The 17,183-nt window shown below is 49.3% G+C and overlaps 1 protein-coding gene across 1 annotated transcript in view; it reads right to left on the bottom strand.

Moving 5' to 3' along the window:
* Positions 1–17,183, bottom strand: part of PAPPA2 (pappalysin 2) — a 97,185-nt gene that overhangs the window by 68,342 nt on the left and 11,660 nt on the right.

The raw sequence follows: 17,183 nt of genomic DNA, 5'->3' as shown, positions 1-17,183 counted from the left end.
GTCTCTTCTCCAGCTTCTCTAGTCTGTCCGGAGCAGCTCACAACCACAGCCCTCCACTAGAACTCCTCCCCCAAGACAACCAGTATGCCAGAAGTGGCAGTGCATGGCAAGAACAAGGGTCCCTGCCGGGCACAGGCACATAACACACCAAGAAACATGCTGCCTCGCCCCATCCCTGTGTATTGTAGAAGGAAGAGCATGAGCAAAAGGTATCTCTGACTTTGCTCCAAGGAATGTCTCTTCCAGCTCTGCTCAAAACAGACCTTTGAGAAGAGCACTGTCTGGGTCCCCCCAGCACTGAGCCAGCAGCAGGACCCTCTTCACGTGAATCTGTCTCTCTGCACGGGATCTGAATCCTCTCTGAGAGGAGGTCTGGGATGTCTGCAGGAGCCAGGGCAGGGGAGCACAGGAGCTCCCAAAATAAGCTTGAAGGGGAGAGGGGGACATCTCTGGAGATCCATCAAAGGGCATGGTTAGTGTGAAAAGCCTCCTAACACTGCTGGCTGTCTCCTCCCATCTCCAGAGCTGGGAATAAAGAGTTGCAGGAACAGAAAAAAATACTGGAATGAGGATATCCAAGACATCCGTTTCTGAAGGGCACAGGGAGGTAACGGGCTGGGAGAGGTGAGTAGGCAACAGGCATTGCAGCAGAGTAGTAACACCTGTGAGTGTGTCTGGGTATCCATGAAATTACCCTCACAAAGCGGTGTGTGTCTCAGCACTTGGAGGAAAAAAAAAAATCAACACAGCAGCCAGGAAATTTAGGTTTCACTCTCTCCCCTGCGTGGTTGTTTCTGCACAGGTCAGAGGTCTATAGCAGATTCACTAGTACACCAACAGTCCCAGTGTTGATCTTTAGGGAGTTCATGTCCTCAGCAGTATAAAACAATCAGCTTCTAACTTAATAATAACAGTAATAACGCCAGTAATAATAATAGTGGGATTGTAGGGCCTTGGGCTGTGCTGCAAAAGCCAGATACTCTTTTAAATCAAGTACTACCATTTCCACCATCAGTACCATTAACCTCATGGGCTGAGACAGGATTCGGACAGGTAGCCCTGGAAGACACTGTATCTAAGCCTTCAGAATCTGAGGACCATGGCCCATGGTTTGTGAGGCCATTAATTTAAGAGATTCTAAGCAAGGAAAACACTCATGGAAAGGCTTCAAATACATCACTGTGGAATGACGATGGAAACGCACTATTGTGGAAATATGTCATAAGAATGACTAAACCTACAGCATGAGGCCAACAGCAACATTAAGGTGGTGGAAAGCATTTCACTTATTCCCATGCTTCCAGGAGCAATTGGCATCTTCGAGCTGCACGGAGAGATTCTGAAGGGGAACACGATCATTTCTTTACACTGGGCTAGCTGTCAGGCACACCCACTATATTTGAATGAGCAGCGTCTGTAAAAGTGGTGGCCGGTAGCACATTCCTCACTACATTGGGTCATGAAAGGAAGGACAAAGACCCAAGCACGGGCTAAGGGAAAAAGGTGCATTCTCATCAGAGATGTGAAGTGAGAAGGGAAACCAACGAGAGATGCGCAAGTAAACTGTTTGCGATGGCAAGATCCCTAGTCAAGTTGTACCAAGAAACTTGTTTAGAAAAAGAGAGGTTGCTACAGTAAATGGAAAAGGAGGAGGAAAAAGTGGAAAAAATAGAGGAGCAGGATTCCAGAAGTAGACTAGAGCAGGACAGCATGAGCAACAGAGCTTGGTAAACCCAAAGGTTGCTTCTCTGGATCTGAAACAGCAGAGACTTTCAGAAGCCACTGCTGACTTGGGAGGTGTCAGATAATCAGGATCTGCTGACTCCCTCTTCTCTACCAGTCAGCCCCACTAGGCCATCCTGGGCTGAAGACATCTCACCTACCTTTTCTCAGCGACAAAGCAACTCTGAAACTTCAGCTACTTTAGAAAAATCTTGGCTGGACTATATGGCAGAATTTAAGGGAGAGATGAGATGACCAGCTTGTCTTCACCAGGCCCTGAGATCTCCCACCACAAAGCAGCATTCCCAGAACATTTTCCTCAGCCACATCAGCTTGCTGAGAGAAAACTCTCTCAACCGGAAACGGCAAATGAGGAGAACATGATCTCCTCCTGTGATGTCTCGCCTGAGCATCCCAGACACGCGCCACGCTGACGCCATCCCTTCAACCCAACCAAGACGGGAGCAGGCCGGGAGGAATAGATAGGGAGAAGAATAAATAAACCTGAAGGACATATTTGTGGCATGACTCGGAAGGAAGAGAAGCAAAAGTTTCATAGAAATAGAGCATAAGGAGGGGGAAGGGGGAGAAAAAGTCTCCTTCATGCACCAGAGCTGCTCGGGGGACAGACTTAAAAATAACGTTGATTCCTGACCTATGATATCTTGGAAAAATAGCCCCAAACCCGTCCAGGCTGTCCAAATTCCGAGAGCTGACGTCAGCCCTATTCAGAGGGATATTCCCGCCGCCCCTCTTCTGGAGACATGATGTTTTTCTGGCTGTCGCCTGCTAGTCCCTTGACACTAGCAACATTTTTTGTCAACCCTTAATTATAAATAACCGTAATTTCCTCCATTGAGAGATTTGCATGGTTCAAGGCCGTGTCGGGGTAGAGGGAGCAGTTCCAGCATGGAGAGATGCTTAGATGAGTTGGATGGAGAAGGAGAGGAAAGGACCTCAATTTCACCCACTACGCCATGGAAAGCACAAACATCCTGCCGGTGTCCCCGAAAACACGAGCAAGACAAAAACAGCTCTAGAATGGGCAACTCCAATTCCCCTCAATCCACATTTCCCACTGGCACCCTTAGCTTAGACAAGGAGCATGTAACTGGCGTCTTTGCCTGTTGCTTACTGCCAAGGTTATGCTCTCCCTCTTCTTCAGCACTTCTGTGATCTTCCCCAGGGGGAAGGCAGAGCAGCCTTCGGTCTCCACAAACAGCTTAAATGACAGCCCTCTCCACTGCTCCTCAAATAGCTTCCCAATGCCTACAAGACCAGAGTATTCCAAACTAGGTGGTATTTACAGCAGGGTGAGCACTGCAAGCCAACACAAAAACACAAGGAAGGCCAGAAGAACACATGAAGGTACAGCTATCAGTTGAGAAGAAAAAAAAAAAAAAACAAACAACCTCACACAAACAACCCCAAAGAATAGGGCAGAGAATAGAAGAGAGACAGAAAAGGACCATCAGGTTTGCCAGGTTCAAAGCAAATTATTTTCCCAAGAGCATCCAAAACTCACTGGTGAGCAGCCAGCTGCATGGTAACAACACTTGGACCTAGGGAGTATTTGAACCCCTGGGAGAGTGGAGTTTGCAAGAAGAGTATGTGCAATAGTAGAGAGAGATTAGGGGTGGGAGGGCTACGAACTGCCATTATTAGAGATGGATGTGGGCATGAACACCATCTGAAATGATGGCATTTGAGGGAATGACTCCAGATATGACAGCCTCCCTCACAACAGGTGCTTGCCTGTGATATTGTTGACTTAAAGTTCTGCCAAATTACACTAGCTGACTATCTAAGGCAGGCTTAGGCCCCACGCTGTGTACTATTTTACTTGTGAGACTCACGGTTGACAGAAAGCAAGATGGGAAAGCAGCAGCATGGTGGAGCCACACTGATGCTTGCGGGGTCCCGGTGCTGGGTCAAGAACACGTGGCTCTGTATGGGACATAAGGATGTGCTGTCATTGTGTGACATTTCTTACTATCAAAAAAGGAAAGGAAAGCGAAGTCCAGCAGCTTCATCAACCATGTCACCAGAAACTAGTGGAATTAGACTTATAACCACAGATGGAGAGGATCTTCACAGGCTATCAACTCTGACCCCCTTGTTCAAAACACGTTTAATTAAATCAGGTTGCTCAAGGCCATGTCCAGCTGAGGCCTGAACAGCTACAAGGTTTCCCAACCTCTCTTGGCAACCTGTGGTACTTAACCACCCTCATGGGAAAAAAAAAAAATAATAGTATCCTGATGTCCAATACAAATTTCTCATGTTTCAGACTGAGGACAGGAAGCAATGGACACAGTCTTCTCAAAGCCCTGCCCCACCTTCTCTGCGTCATCCCATCATATCAAAGGGAAGAGTCGTCAAATAGCTATAGCTTTGCATGGAAAACTACTGCTGCGCTAGACCTTACCACACTAAGGTCTAAAGACCCAAAGCTTCCTTTCCAAGCAATTGAAAAATCATGCTCCATCCACGATCCCAGGCCTCTGTGTACAACTCTCACATCCCTTTCTCATGTGTTTCCTTGGGGGAGACAGCATCTTTCTACTCATGGTTGTAAGTTAGGCTCTGAGCTGACTTGGTCAAAGGAGAAAACCTGACATACTCTGTAGAGACAGAGTTGTTGCTACTTTTCCAGGCAGCAATTTCTGGCAGCAGCAACAGGACCACTACTGGTGCATAGGTGGGAGAGAGGTGGGATTTGCTAATCTGTGGGGCAGTAGAATGGACAGCCAAGCTGTAACGCAAGCCTGATGTGGTTTAAGGTGGGAGAAGAAGAAAGCAGCAGCACTTTTTAGTGACAGCCATATCACAACAGGAAGCCTTGGGGCCACAAAAGTGGCCATTACCGGCAAAAGATGGCACTTCCAAACTAAAAGCAAGGCCAGCATGTACCCCACAGCACGATAAATCAAACTGAATTCTCTGGGTATTGCAAAGGATGCAGTGTGTAATGCCACAGGAATTCCACTGCAACTCAAAAATAGGAGTCTTTTCCCTGTAGACATATCAGAGGGGATGTGGGAGTGGGGCTGGGTGGAAGCTGTCCAAGTGCCCTCCGTGGACAGCTGGAAAATACTTGAGACCCTGCCAGCTCCAGCTAGCCATACAGCCTAGTGAAGTCACAGGGGATTCCTGGCTCTTCTTTCATGCCTTTCAACCACCACAAGGGAATTCCTCTTCCTACTCCCCCAAAACTCTGTTTGACAAACAAGGAGTCCCTCAGACTTCCCAGGAATGAGCACCAGCCTGCCAATAACATTTTTGTGTGTGGACAACGTTAGCCCAAGGCTGCAAAGGGTTAATGCAATGTGCAGCAACCTTGCTACTGAGGCAGCAGCCACAAGCCCAAGAGCCACAACTCAATCCATGAAGACAGGTGCTGAATCAGGCGGCACAGATATTTTCAGAGAACAGACTCTCTAAAGTCTCCTTATCATCAGCAAAGAGAGATACTCCTCCAGATAGCGAGCCAAAGTGAACATCATCCAATTTACCCCACCAAAGGGCTCCTCTCCATGGTGACTCTTTAGGGGGGGGGGGTGTCTAAAGATATAACCCTCCAGACTTGTGCTCACTGCTTGCATACATGAATCATCCTGGCTAGAATTTGTGAACCCTCTTCCCTGTTCCCATCACACAAATTCCCAGGTGGTGCTCAGCCTTGCCTCCTTTCTGCCCCGCCGCAGGCGGACAAAGCCCACTAGCACAGGATGAGCAGGACATGGTACCAACTTGGTGCAGCACACAACCCAAGATGGATTTCTCTGTCTGCCTCCAGACTGGGATGGTGGGTCTTGTAACCGCAGCTGCCTGCCACTCTGGGTTTACCTGCCCTGAAGTTTCTGGCATTAATGCAGCTGGGGCAGGGGATGGTGTATTTTTAGCCAAAAGCTTAAGTCCTTCTGTACTTGTTAAGACTACTTGCATCCCCATGACCATGGTCTAGGAGCTCTGACTCCAGTCCAGCACTATGCTGGTATGCCACAAACATCATTGCCAGCATCATGACAAGTTGGCAAGGCAGCAACATCCAATGACTCTCACCTGGCCAGGCTCTGGTAACACAGCCAGATGCAAAACACATGCAAGAGGTGAAGTGAAGGCTGAGGAACAACCAGACATTCCCCTGGGACTACAGGAGGCACAACACTGCTGGAATAATAGCCTCTGCAGTCCTCAGGAGTCTCTCATCATCTTCACTGCGTGGTGGACTCCAGCCAAAGAGCATTTGGGTACACGAGGGACAAGGGCATCATGCATCTCCTGGACATGCCTGCAAAAACCCACCTCCAAGGCATTGACAGCATGAGTAAAAAAACAGCAGCCATCACTGGCAGCACTGCTTAAGAGACACTTTAAAATTTGCATGAGTCACCTAGTATCAAGATATCAAAGAGGGTGACAGGACAAAACACTCCAACGCAAGGGCTTTCAGCATCAGGCGTTTCCCTTATGCATGAACAATTCCTGTGGGCTTCAGAGATAACCCTCAGTCTCCGCGTGGGAGGTGCATTTGGTTTTGGGACTGAAGCAGTAGCAGATGCTGCAGGGTCAGGGAGTTGCACTGGCAAAGCTGCAGATGGGATCAAAGAGACGAGTTGTGGTTTGAGGCTGTGACCCTTCCATATAGATTTACTGGGGAAAGGGACCAAGAAGGCTGCAGATCTAGCACGCAGCAGGCAAGCTCCCAGTTTCATCAGATGGTAGTAAGCAACTTCTTGAGGTCAGATTTGGGAAAGAAAGACAATAACATTAGCGTGAGACCAGAAAGCCCTGCAGGGCATTTTGCCCTGAGATAGACTGAAGAATAAATGCTGCTAACAATGGCATGGCCCAGATATTCCTGGAAATGTTCACTAAAAAGTTATTCATTAAATCATCACTGAACTAGCCAAAGGCAACGCTATTTTAGACCTGGTTTGGGTAAGCAGCGTAGAAATTACGGAAGAGCTGAAAGAAAACTTTGCCAGAACTAATAATGAGTTGATTCAGATTAATTTAAACGGAGGCATGAACACAGGTCTTGAACTAAGAATTGAAAACCAGGGCTGACCAGCAGACATGACCAGACTGCCAGACAGAATGGGGTGAAATGGGAATGCCCTGAAATCAAGCTGACTTCTGTGGGGAGGAATAAAAAAAAAAAAAAAAAAAGACAGACAAAGAAAAAAAAGTAGAAGACCCTTTTACAAATAAAAAAGAGCAGAAAAAGGAAAGAGCAGATCTGCTGAACAGGGAAGGTGGAGCTGAAGCTTAGTGTACTTGAGATGCATCCCTGGACAGGATTAACATGGTCTCCAGCTTTATTCAAGATTGTGAGGCAAAATTCAAGTTCCCTTTTTGTGGGGTGGAAGAAGATTAAAAGCATAGTACTGGAGTGGAGCTCAAGAAAAAGGCAAAAAGAGGTGGCAGCAGCTGGGTGGGAGCTGAAGTGCCACTTGGACTGGGTGGGAGGGTGAACTGCCGGGGAGGTGGCAGCGAGTCCCAGTTCTGAAAGGGGCAGGATGTAGGGATACAGAAAAAGGGGCAAAAAGCAGTTTGGTTTGGAGGTCGGTAGCAGATGCCTACTGTAAGATCCCACTTGGAGACAACCCCTCAGATCTTAACATAGAGGCATTCAAGAGGGCTTCCACAATCACCATAGTTGATTTCTATACATCCAAAGTTCTTCTTAACGTAGAGTGAAGCCACAGTCGGGCATCAGTGAGTTGTCTTTGCATCTCATACCATGCCAGGGGACTTGGCTTTGAAAATCCATGTTAATTCCTCCCCACCAGCCTGCTCAGAGACTGTTTGCTTTCCTGCCACACGTTGCTTTCCTCTCTGGATCTCGTTAGAGCTCCATTGATGATTTACGTACAGGGCAAGAGAGCAGTGACCAGTTTTAAGGCTCTTTGCACATGGCACACTGATACTCATGTTTTGAGAGTTGCACCAAGGATGGTCACTCCATTTGTGTTGAATACATGAGGGTCTCAGGAGAGGTTTACCCCAAGCCATACTCTTGCTGCATGATGGGCATCCTCAGGACACCCATACCAATGGGTGCACACCCCCTCGCAGATCTTCTGACCTCACCTTCCAATACTATCTTCAGATACAGCCTCCTCTCGTGACTTCTTTCTGGAGGTTTTGCAAATTTGAGGTTTATTTTGGTGGTGCTCCAGCATCTGTATCATCAGCCACCCCTGAGATCTCTGGCCAGTGCCACAAGAGTGCGGAGCTCCCTCCTCTGAAGGAACAGGGATGTTCAGCAACAATTCCTTCAGCACAGATTAATCACGTGCACATCAGATGCTTGGATCATTGAAAAATCACTGGGTTTGTGACTTTTGTGCCCTGCTGCCTTACTGCCTCACTCAGCTATTCGCTGCCATGCATACAATGGGCACCACAGCTTGTCCAGCCCTAGGACATCTTAGGGGGAGGTAAGGTTTTTGAGAACCACTCATTTTGACCCAGGCACCAGAACTTTGTCCAAGTTGCATTTCAGTTTTCAAAAAAAATTCTGATGGTTATGCTTACTTGATAGACCTATAGACTCTCCTGAGGTCCTGGAGGAGCCCGTCCCATACTGCAGAAAGCACCAAGCCCAACCACCAATGATTCTAAATGGTCAAACGGTCTTGGTGCCCAACGCAGAAGCCATTACATTATGATCTCAGGATAAAGTCCCACAGCATTTGCTCTAGGGATAGATGTCTACACTCTCCCCAGGGACAGGAACCCACATGTTCCCCTTCACCTGCCTCTAATTAAATTCCTTTAAGAAGGGGGAACAAATCCACCACATTGCCTCCTCCATTCCCATCATAAATAACCACTCAACATCACCACATTGCTGGAAAGGAAGGGGCATCTATTCACGGTGGCCTCACCAGAGGAAGCATCTAGACATGGCCCCACAGCACAGACATCATCCCCAGCAAGAAAGGGCTTGGAGAGTGACAGGGCAGCAGGAAGAGAGACCGCTGGGCTGGGATCAGTGCACACGGCAGAGAAACCCCGGGCTGTGGGAGGGAGCAGAGGGCTGCAGTGAAGCTGATTGAAGGAGGCATGAAGGAAGACAAACAAGGGAAGCATGGCCTCTGGCTCGGCAGGGTCTACCTGACCTCTCTTCCAAGGGGCCACAGCAGCTTTCAGCCGACGCCAGCAGCCAGCCCGCATCCTGAGCGGTGCTGCTGTCTGGTGCAGACGGTGAGCAGCAAAGCCCTAATCGGAAAGGACAGCTGGATCGCAAAGCTCCTCCTGTGCTTCTTTGCCAAGATGTGGGAGCCAGGGCCGGGACTCTTTTCTTCTGCACTGCTGTTCCCCCATCCTCGGTGCATGCCCTGAAAACTAGAGCTGCTCTCACAGGGGACAACCGCCAACTGATGGGTCCCAGCCCTCTGGGTCACCTCCTGAGGTGAAGCTGCCAGAGCTGTAACCCACCATATCACCAGTGCTCAGCAGGGGCACACAGGACCCCTTTGCTGTGCAGTATATTTTAGGACTGGCACAGCTCTCGCCTCCCATGCTCGGAAGGCACCACCAGCAATGCTGCTGTGGGGCCGTCCACTCTTCCCACCCCTTCTCCTCCATATTGTCAAGCCCCTGCTCGCCAGCCCTCTATCTCGAGCTACTTCTTACCCAGAGGCAACCTGCAGAGATGCCCTGCCATCCCACCACATTCACACCCCCACAGCCTTATTTGGGGTCCACCACAACACCAGCAGCCTCAAAGGGCTTCCTTCCCAGGGCAGAGAGACTAGGACCTCATCTGTGCAAGGTCACCTTCCCAACAGCTTCCCTCATACAAACACAGAGCTGTAACATCCCTGTGTAATTCAACATGGAAAACCCTTGTGCCACCAGGAACAGACCCACAAATTCAATTTCTTACATTTCTGACATTACAAAATCATTTCTTACAGCACTTCAGCCCTAAAGCATCATTTGGTTCTGCCAAACAACCAAAGCCTGTACACACTTGAAAGTTAATACAAAATAAACCAAATGTTTCCCAAAAAGCTCCCACAGGAGGCTGGCTGTGAGCTTCTGTTAACACTACTGATTCACCCCATGAACCTTCCTTTTATCCCCTCAGGGAGGACAAATCCATGCAAGTCCCATAAACTTCCTGGCTTATGTGACAATTCTTGTGTTGCTTAAGCATAATGGGCCATCAGCTTTCCCCTGGGATAAATTTGTCCCGGCAATCTGCGTTTTAGTGCTCTACATCTTGGGGGAGTTGATAGCATTTGGGGTTTTTTTTAATGGGAGTCGGTAGCCATGATCAATTGTAAAAGCTCTATTTCCACGGAAATGGGTATTTAATAGATTTTTGAAAATGGTGGTTATTGACCCAATGGGCCTTAATGGCTTAAAAACCATCTGATTGTAGTATGTAAGAGTAAATGCGTATGATTTTCAAATGCGTACTGGAATAGGTAGTAAAAACCCTTTTAAATTGCAGGGACCTGGTCAGTAGGGAGTTTCCATTTGCTTGTTTGGCCTTTCTATTTGTATCAGAGTGAATCATGGCCACATCTTCCTCAGAGAGGCTTACCGTTCCCTCACGGGTGAGATCATCTTAACACACACGACCCACCTGAGACCCATCAAGGTGCAGGGATGTCTTTCATTAGACTGGGCAGTGATGTAGAGTCAAGCTTCCAGAGCGGCAGGGCTCCCAGCTGCTCTCACGGTGGGAGCAGAGGACACATGGACCAACTTATGCTCCATGGATGATGCACCCCCATTGACCCCAGGGAGAGCTCCGTGGGAGCTGAAAAGCCACGTGTGCCTCAGACTCCTGGGCTTCAACTCAACCTACTGGGTGCCCAGTTGACAATCCTACAGAGGAGTGCCCAGGCAGAAATCTGTGTTTATCCTGGGGTTAGTGCACACACCCCAAAAACATCAATAGGAGTGAACTCCAAAGGAATGTGCTAATTACTAAGAAGTAACCCCAGCAGCAACGAACAGACTAAACACTGGTATTTATTTCATGGTGTCTGAGTCCTGACTAAACACACCCCCACCACTAAGACACATATTTAGGGTTATCAACCCCACCAACTCTCCAAGGTCTACAAAGGCTGTAGTTATTCCCCACCTCTGCCCATCACAGGGGCAACTCCCCTCCTCTGGCTGCCTTTTTCATGAGGAACACAGATGCCCAAGATTTTTATCTGTTTGAAACCAGACTGTGGGTTCAGGCATTGCAAAGTGGAGATCCCAAGCCATGCATGTGCAGGACAGCAAGGCTCAGTACACGCCACTGCCATAGAATAAGCCAGACAAAAATCAAGGACCAAAACCTCCCAGATTTTGAAGGGACATCTGTCTTCCCACTCCTTCTTAATTTCCCCTTCCAAAACCCAACGAAGCAGGAATTAGAGTTCAGAGCCACAGCCTGTTGCTTCTCTTCGTCAGTGGAATAAGCAAAGGAGACAAATATTGCAGGTCAGCGCCTGCTTCCATCCCAGCGAGGTGTCCCTCACTGCCATCCCCAAGTACAAGTAGGTCCATAACACAGCGTCCCACCTGCTTGCAGCAGCACTCACCTCCACCCCCTGGACCCCAAGGGCACACGAGGAAGGAGCAATGCTGCTGAACAAGTGTAGGCTCTGAGGGCAAACCCTAGGGCTTGTGCTTGCCTGGGTGACAGGACCCTGCCCAGCTGGGCTTTCCAGCTGTGCCCAGCACTGACCCCTCACTCTCAGGAGGCACAAAGGAGGCTCAGACCACCACAGTGGCCTCAGAAAATGCATCATCATTCCCGCAGAGCACATGCCTGGACATCTGAAAGACCTAGCAGTGTTCCTAGCCAGTCAGGAAGCTACTGCACATCTACAAGGGCTGCAAGAAGACAGGAGCTGCCATCACAAGACATCATGCCTGAAAACAGGGAAACAGCAGTGCTTAGGGGAAGTTGATGGGAAGAATTCAAAAGCAGCAGAATTAAAGATCCAGTTTTGAACCATTTAGGGGAAGGAGCAGAGCCCCGCCAGGGAGAAAGGCAGCAGAGGAGCAGCTTGGGGAAGGAGTGGAGCCCAGCATTGCCCTGGGTGGCTGAGCTCCAAAGCCCAGCACAGGCAGCATCCCAGCTCCAGCGCACACCGCCATGCTTTGAAGCAGCTATCCACTGCGCAGGGCAAGCACTCGCCTTCTTTTGACAGTGTAGGTGCTGGCTGGTGAGACACTGGCATTGCACAGAACATGTGTGAGAGATGTCAAACGAGAAGCGCTGGGGGAAATGGAGAAGCGTGTTTGCAGCCCCTTGCAGGTTTGCAAGGCAGAACTCAGCAGTGGCACGTTATTCTAGAGCAGGCTCCAAGCTAAACAAAGCCAGTTATGGTTTACTTTATGCCTGGATTGTTTATTTCAAAGCAAAATCAAAGACATCCCAGGCCAGGACCAAACCTTACAGCACTTTTTAGCTGTCTATGGTTGCATAGATAAGCCCTGTCCCGCCTAACCCACAAGAGTAGACCTGTAAATCAGCTTCTCTTACTTTTTGCAGCAAAGTTACAAAACAACATTCCAGGTTTCGGGAAGTCTTAAGGTCTCTGCAAACAAGCCAGTGCCCCAGGAGCCAGATTTCATTGACATTTTTTATAGCGCATTTCATAATCTGCTGAGGAAAGGTAGAGGAGGTAACAGCGGTGGGTGCAGCGCTCCTGGCCTCCCCCAGCACTGTGTGGGCTTCACACGGCTGAGCAGCCTCAGTGCCAGGAAGCTCAGCAAAGCACCCCAGACAAAAGGGAACTGCATAAATGAGAGCACAATTTTTAACCTTGCATTTAGCCAGGACTAAGCAGCTTCATCTCCTTTCATTAAATGCCTCTCTTCCTCATCCAGGGACCAGGAGGCAGGAGGCCAGAGCCCCAGCATCAATGGCAGCACCTCATTGCTGCATAACTGCAAGGCAAGATGTCCCAGACTTCTGTGCCTCAGTTTCCCAAGCTGAAGACCTAGGATTATCATTGACCACAACACAGGCAGGTGTTTGCAAACATCTTAGATGACATGACCTTTGCCGCGCAGGGTTTTGAAAGAAGCCTAGTCAAGTTAAGCACCCACATCCCACTGCTGTTCAATGGAAAATAAGCATCCAGGTTTCATCAGGTGCCTCCTCCTTTCCCACCCACCTCCCACAGCATCCTCCATAGGACAGATCTCACAGAGCTGGTGGGAAAGAGGGAGAGCTGTGGACTGGATGAGCGTGGTGAAGATGACCCTGCAGCACATGCACCAGCGAGGATGTGCTACACTACTAACGAAAGGTCCAGCCAAGGAGCTGGCAACGATGCACATCACCACCAGTATCATCATCAGCGCTAGGTCTCGAGAGACAGAGTGCTTGTGGAGCTCTGTGCTAGGACCGGTTGAGGCTGGAGAGAAACATGGACTAACTTGTAGCAGGAGACAGCTCGGTCCCCTCCGGAAAGAAGGCATGGCTGGTACAGAGGGGCAAGACCACAAACTGGTTTCTACATGCATGGGGGCTGCAGAGCCCCTAGCTTGAGCTGAACTCCAAAAATTGTTCTGGTGCCCACCAAGTACCAAGCAAAGGTCAGTCTCTTCTTCATCCAGCCTCCCTGACTAGCGGGGTAGCAGGAAAGGAAAGACGGGCACTGCAAGGCTGGGGAAGGATGAGTGATGCAGGCGGCAATGGGCACGCCCATCCATCAGTGGGGCAGTATGGGCTGGCAGAAGACCAGGCTGCCACCCTTCCAGTCTCTGACCTGCCTCATCTGTTCAGACTGGAATCTGCTGGGCACTGGCAGAAGGACCCTTTAAAAGGGCTGACAACAGTGGATCGATTTGCTGAGCAGGAATGATGCTCCCAGGGGCATTAAGCTAACAGTGCCTAGCTCTGCAGGGGGAACCATGCAGCCCTGTGGTCAATAACCCCACCTCAGGCACTCTTCACTGTGGTGGGAACATCCAGTCTTGCTAAAAGATCCAGAACTTTGCTAATTCACCCTGGACTTCTCACCAAAGGAGAAAAACTTGCAGCCTTGATATCAGTCAGGAAAGGGATCGAGACAGAGAAAAGGAGGAAAAGAAATCTAATCAAGCCAAAATCTCTCCACTGCTTTTTATGTATTTTTTTTTCTTTTAAGGGGAAAAACCAAGTCCCAAGCCTCCAACTTATTTTTAGGTCCAGGCAATTGGGTGTCCCAGTCGGAGCGCGGTGCGCACAAGCCAGCATTCTAAAAATGCCTTCCTCGTGGATATAAAAAGGACGTGAGATAATTTATTGGGGAAGTTTTGTAATGTAACGATCATACACTAACCACAAATAAAAGAAAAAAAATCCGAGGCTTTCTCTGGTCCCCAGTACAACCCTTGGCAGGCAACAGTCGCAAAGGGTGAGCATCCTTGCCCTCCCCCAAAGCCTCCCAGCAATGTCCCATGCCTCACACCATCCTGGTGAGTTTGGGCTCTGCTGGCCCCATCCCCCCTCGCCCCATCACCCTCTGCAAAGGGGCAATTTGATTTCCTAAATAATGGTGGTGGCTGGGCCAAGGAAAACTAAAAGCAGTATGTTCACTTAATGACTCCAATGGCCGCAGCTCAGCCTGCCAACCCAAACGGGGATTAAATCATCCCAGAGACCCCGTCAATGCCAAGATGACGGTGTCCCACCGGCTGGCTGCCGAGCCTCTCACCACCCTGCCGTTTCGGTTCCTGGGGTCTCGCTAGCCAGGCCAGAGTCTTGGCTGGCATCCTCCATCCATGGGCAAGGGTACAGTCGGACAAGGAGGAGCCCTGGGGAGGGATGAACATCAAGACAAAGAGCGACACTCCCCCAGCCATCAAACACATGCTGTTCCTTCACAATTGCCACCCTGATACAATCGGCCCCCCTCAAGTGAGCCCCCAAGGCAGTGGTGTTTGCTAGAACAATAGCTCACATCTGGGACAGCTGTTTTCCCCGAAAGCACCCAGGCTGCCTACAGCCACTGGGCAGGGATCGTCTCCCCTCATCCACACACAGATTGTGCTCTCCCTCTCCTGAGAGGACATGGTCACCCCTGGGGGGACCTGGCAGGTTCCTTGAGGAACACTCTGCCTGGCAGCTCCATCCCCACAGGAAGGCTTGCAGGAGCCAGCAAAACTCATCCTCCAGGAGAGGCTTATTGAAAATTAACTCCCGAGTCTTCTACCTTGGGAAGAAAAGGAACCAATTACTGGAGATTTTCTTTTCTACATTCAGCACCCCAACATGCATGGAAAAAGATTTGGGCACATCAGCAGTATGCTGCAGCTCGCTACACAGAGCAAGCTGCGTTGACTAGCACCAACCACCCCTTGGACCTGGACACCTGTACATCCTCATGCTCCTCTGCTTCCTGGGGTAACATGAGAGAACTCTGGTCCCACCAGGAGCCATTGTGCTGAGCCCTCTACTTTTGACTAGTGTCCCCAAAACCTTGCATAGTCCCTTGGATGGCTGCACCTTGGTGTCACCTCCACCCTGGAAAGCAGTCCCTCTAGGCTGATGCCATTTTAGAGGGGCCAAGTCATACCCTGATCTTGCCACATGTGCCCTAGAGAGTGTGCCTCCATGCTGGAGCTCCCATCACCACCTCCTCTGCCACTCCCAACCTTCTCCTCATAGACCTCTCATCATTTGAGATTCCAGCCCACAACTACCCTTTCCTTTTATCTATCAACCCACCCTGGAAAGGTTAGAAACTCCCTCTCTCACCCCTTCATGAGATGAAAAGCCCTAAAGAGGCCTTTGGAGTACCCAGCTCATAGCCTCATTTATAATAACGTTTGAGAGATGCAAGGGACACAAGGACAGACAAGTGCATCAGATGGAAGGAAAGGAGCAGCCTTCACAGCAAGCAAGGAAACAGAAAGAAAAAATAGGACTATTAAGCAAACAAAATATATCTTGCAGGGACAGCAAAGGCAGCAGCCAGAGGCCAAGGTGGGCAGTTCCCCAGCAGCATAAATGCAAACATGCTGCAGAGCTGGCCAGGTCCACAGTGCAGGCACGGTCTCACCACCCTGAGTCCTGCCTCTTGGAGCAAAATCCCACTGCTGATATGACCTTTGGCACAAAGCAAAAGATGCTTACTATGGAGTAATCCATGCCAAATACCCTCCAATCTACTTTGAGAAAGTCAAAAGCAAATTTGGAGTCTTTGTCTCCAGGCTAGGACACTGGGCAAGCTGAGTCACCGAGAGACAAATTCATAGAATCATGGAATGGTTTGGGTCGGAAGGGACCTTCACGATCGTGCAGTTCCAACCCCCTTGCCATGGGGACACACACCTTCCACTAAACATAGCCTCCAAGTCCCAACATGAGCAAGCAACTTAGTAGACATCCTGCCAATCCAACAATCCTTTCCATCTTTGCCAAGTATTGAAAGCAGCAATCAATGGGAAAGCTCAGAAAGATTGGGCTTTCCTACAAGTAAAGAATAAGGGGTTTTTAGGAGCTCCAATCCAACCACTCTCATGAAACTTTAAAGCATCCACCAAGAAACCACCAGACTCCATCAAAAATCCCTGTTTGTTACTGCACCTCCCCAGTCCCAGCAGGTCTACTAGAGAGAAGCAATAAGCCCAGAAACCAGTGAACCCACCACTTTGGTGTCCCTAGAGGACCCATACCCTCATCACCACACTTACAAGCCCTAAGACCTGAGTCCAACGCTAGAGGCTTGGTCCTTTGGGAACACGAAGCCAATATTTGGGTACAGGCCAGGGGGATTCCAAGAGGTGGCAGAGAGCGCCAAAGCTCCAATCCTGAGCAGGGGCATCTCTTAACTATGCTTTCCTTGTAGGAGCATTAGGCAAGCAAATAGTCTCTTCCACACCACACTTGTGAGTTAGATGGTTTGCAGATAACACACCCTCTCCAATCCATCCTTCAAGTGACCAACAACCACAAGCAACAAATTAAGGTGTTTGCAGACACCTACCCATTGAATCTGTGCTCTGCAACAGTGTTAGAGACCTCAGGTTTTATCCCCAGGGCTTATAATTTTGAAGTGACATCACACATACCTGCCCTCTTTTATAGTGAGAAAGATCTGCTGAGGTTTCCTGTAGCAAGAAAAGGTGGAAAGGAAGTGAGCAGCTAATTTGGATGTTGTTTTACCATCTGGTTGGGATTAAAGCCTGGGCAGGTCAGCTATTGCCCCAAGATACCATCCTGCTCTCAAACTGACACCTGCTATGCTATCAGTACAACCACATTCAGCTGAACACCTCCTGACAATGGGCTGCTCCAGTGCTGAAGAACAGCTCGGAGTGATTTGTTCATCCTCGGGGGTTGTCCACAAAGGACACTCAGTGAGGTTAATCTGGACTGGCTTTTGAAGACACCACTTAAACAGCAGAGGCTCCCAAGCAGCTTTAACCCAATTAAGCATCCTTCCCTTAGGACGGGAGGCCAGCTAAGCTTGCATTAAAGCCCATCAAGT

The sequence above is a fragment of the Falco cherrug genome, chromosome 12 (assembly GCF_023634085.1).
Source record: "Falco cherrug isolate bFalChe1 chromosome 12, bFalChe1.pri, whole genome shotgun sequence".
In the NCBI taxonomy this organism is placed as follows: domain Eukaryota; kingdom Metazoa; phylum Chordata; class Aves; order Falconiformes; family Falconidae; genus Falco; species Falco cherrug.
This window is presented reverse-complemented; position numbering and strand designations above follow the sequence as displayed.